A 3390-nucleotide genomic window follows, 5' to 3' on the forward strand; every position below is an offset into this window, starting at 1 on the left:
AAGAGTTGACATTGTCCAAAGGAAATGTAATGTTTATGTTAATTATATAACTGTAACCCTTCTGTACATCATCTCATTGATAACAATTGAAATATTTTTAAAGTACAATTTCTATTTTCTTGAAGCCAGTTGCTTTCCTTCTGACTTTAAAAAACTGAGTAGAGCAAAGGAAACAGGATCGTTGAAGTGACATAGCATAAAAAAATCACATCTTGATTTATATGAAATAATATTCTAAAACAACTTCATAGTTTCTGTGAAAATGCATTTCTATGCAATTCCTGAATGAACCCTATTTATGCTAACTTTGAGAATTGATGTCCATTGTGGGGTTTAGATTTAGTCCTTGAGAATGTGTGTTTTTTTAAAATTTAATTTAATTTTATTTGTGAACATACTGTACAGAGGAGTTACAATTACATGGGCAGGATAATGTGTACATTTCTTACCAAGCCCTTTGTTTACCCTTCACATCCCTTCCCAGCCTCCCCCCTCCCCTCCAATCCCAATCCTTCTCCTTCCTCCCCTCCCCCCCCCCCCCCCCCCCCGCACCGAAGTTGTAAAGCTCGTTTTGGACATGACAACTTGTACTTCTCATTGTTGCAACAGGTCCACCTGTATCCTTAAACAACTGGTTTTTCCCCATCTCCTCCACAAGTTATACTGACATCAAATATAGTGAAAGCAGGGGTTATACTGTGGGGGAGGGACCTACAAAACAACAAAGAGATAATCTTATAAATGCGTTAGAAACACATGCATGAAAGAAAAAAACATTAAAATACACATCTAACAGTTCAGAAAATGTGTGTTTTTAATCTTTGCCATCACCATCTGTAAATCCAGGATCAGCGTTGAATAAAGCTGTCCTGGTTAAGGCTTTTATTCTGATTCCTCTCCTACAGCCTTCAAGGCATATGTTTGCTTTCTCATTTTGTTTACTCCCACCAACAGTACATTCTTTGAGGGCCTGATACTTAACATTTTTTAAGAGCTATTGAGGTTAGAAAATCGACTTATCTGACCTTTTCTGCTTGACTCAGACATATACTAGTTCTTGCAAATAGGGGAAACCATGGGACCTATGTTTCTTTGGGCCTGGATTACTTCACTTAATATAATTTTTTCCAAGTCTTTCCATTTCCTAACAAATAGGGCAATACCATTCTTTGTGATGGAGGCATAGAATTCCATTGTGTATATATACCACATTTTCTTGAGCCATTCATTTACTGAGGGGCATCTGGGTTGGTTCCATAACTTAGCTATGGTAAATAAGGCTGCAATAAACATAATCGTGCTGGTAGTAAAGGTCAGATAAGTTGATGTTAGGGAAATGAACCCTTAGATATGAATTCGAATGCTTTTTTCTTTCATCCGATTATTTCTAACACATTTATAAAGCTATTTGTTTGTTGCTTTGTATGTCCCTCTCCCATAGTATAACCCCTGCTTTCACTGTATTTGATGTTGGTATAATTTGTGGAGGGGTTGGGGAAAAACAAATCGTTTAAATAGGGATACAGGTGTACTCATTGCAACAAGGATATGTCTAAAACGAACTTTACAACTTTGGTGGGGAGGGGAGGATGGTTGGGGGGGCGGGAGGAGGATGGGATGGGAAGGGGAAACAAAAGCGGAAGCTACAATGTTTGATAAGAAATGTACTCATTATCTTGCCCATGTAATTGTAACTCCTCTGTACAGTATTTTCACAATAAAAAAACTAAGATATTAAGCCAAAAAGAAAAAAGAAAATCTAAGTCCATCAATATGCTCAAATTAAAGTGACTTATGGAAGATCATAAATACTACCAGAATTAGTTTTACTTCTGAAATAGGAAAATTTAAGAAGCTCAGAATGCCCTTATTCGTCTGAATAAACTCTTCCCATCCACCAAACCCAAATCACTAGGACATGGGAGATTCTTTAACAAAGCATAAAATATGATATGACCTGGCTAAATGCAAAATGTCAATTTTTATTCATCCACCGCTTTCCTCCTTTTTTAGAGTAATTAAAGCTCACTGGCCTGGGAGTAGCCTCCATCGGCCAACTTTGGCCAGCAAAGAGAATCAGAGAAAGTAATACACTATCAGCAGAAACGAGGAGGGGCGACGCGGGAAAAGAATTAGGCCGAGGCCTCAATGGTACATTCCCAGGCAAAATGTCCAGTCTCACCACAGCGGTAACAGCTGACTTCTAATACTTTCTTGCAATTGATGGCCACATGTCCAAGTTCCCCGCACCTGTAACACTGCACCTTGTGGCAGTCTTTCTGCATATGGCCAGGTTGGCCACAACAATAGCACTTGAGGTCATCTGCCTGCTGGCAGTCTCGAGCCAGGTGGCCTAGTCTGCCGCAGTTGTAGCAGCTCTGCTGCCGCTCTCTCTTGGGCTCCTTGCAGTCCTTGGCGATGTGGCCGCCTGCGCCACAGTTGTAGCAGGCGTCCTCCTCCAGATCACAGTCCCTGACAAGATGTCCGGACTCCCCGCAGCGGTAGCAGAAGTCTAACAGGGATGGGGGATAAACATGGAGCCCTCTGCCCCAGCCCCTCGGTCCTCCTCGCCCCCGTCTCGCAGCAGTAGGGCATTCCCTGACCCAGTGGCCAGCTTGGCCACAGCTGAAACATTCGTCGTTGCTGGTCATGGCTGCGCTGACAGCCTTGGTTTCTGAGCGGCCGCAGTGGCGAAACTCGCACTCAGGCCCAGCGCCAGACGCTGGTCTGCACAGGGTCCCCCACGTTGCTGAGCACCGCTCCGTAATTTCATTATGACAGCATAATCCGGTGCGTGAGGGATGACTCAGTAACCAGGGTGTGTCTCTGTGTGTTGGTTTGTCTGTCAGCATGTGTGTGTGCACGTGCGTGCGTGAGTGCATGTGTAGCTCACATGTCCTGGATGCAGGCATCTATTGTAGGGTATTTGGGCCATTTCATACCTTAGCTACTGTGAAAATTGCTAACTCTTCCCCTGTCTCTGTGGTATCCTGATTCATATTCCTTTGCAGCTCTGGATTATAGTGTAGGTTTTAGTTTTATTAACTTTTGAGCAACTTCTTCCCTGATTTCCACAGTGGCTGTACAAGGTGACATTCTCTCCAACAGTGTATGAGGGGTCCTTTCCCCCTGCATCTTTGTCAGAATTTGTTATTAGTGCTTTTGATGATGGTTACTCTGACTGAGCAGACTCAGTTGTAATCTCAATGTCATTTCCATTTGTGTTTCCTGTATGGCCTGAGATACTGAGCATTTCTTTACTGATTGTTCCTTTGTCCTTCTTTTTTTTAAATTTAATTTAATTATTTTTTGTGAACATACTGTACAGAGGGGTTACAATTACATTGGCAGGATAATGCGTACATTTTTCATCAAGCATTGCTCCTCCTT

At 42.2% G+C, this 3390-nt stretch overlaps 1 pseudogene; it reads right to left on the reverse strand.

Moving 5' to 3' along the window:
* Positions 1–2132: 2132 nt before the first annotated feature.
* On the reverse strand, positions 2133–2651 carry LOC106001639 (annotated as a pseudogene).
* Positions 2652–3390: the final 739 nt, after the last annotated feature.

Source organism: Dipodomys ordii, unplaced genomic scaffold (genome assembly GCF_000151885.1).
Source record: "Dipodomys ordii isolate 6190 unplaced genomic scaffold, Dord_2.0 Scaffold334, whole genome shotgun sequence".
NCBI lineage: Eukaryota > Metazoa > Chordata > Mammalia > Rodentia > Heteromyidae > Dipodomys > Dipodomys ordii.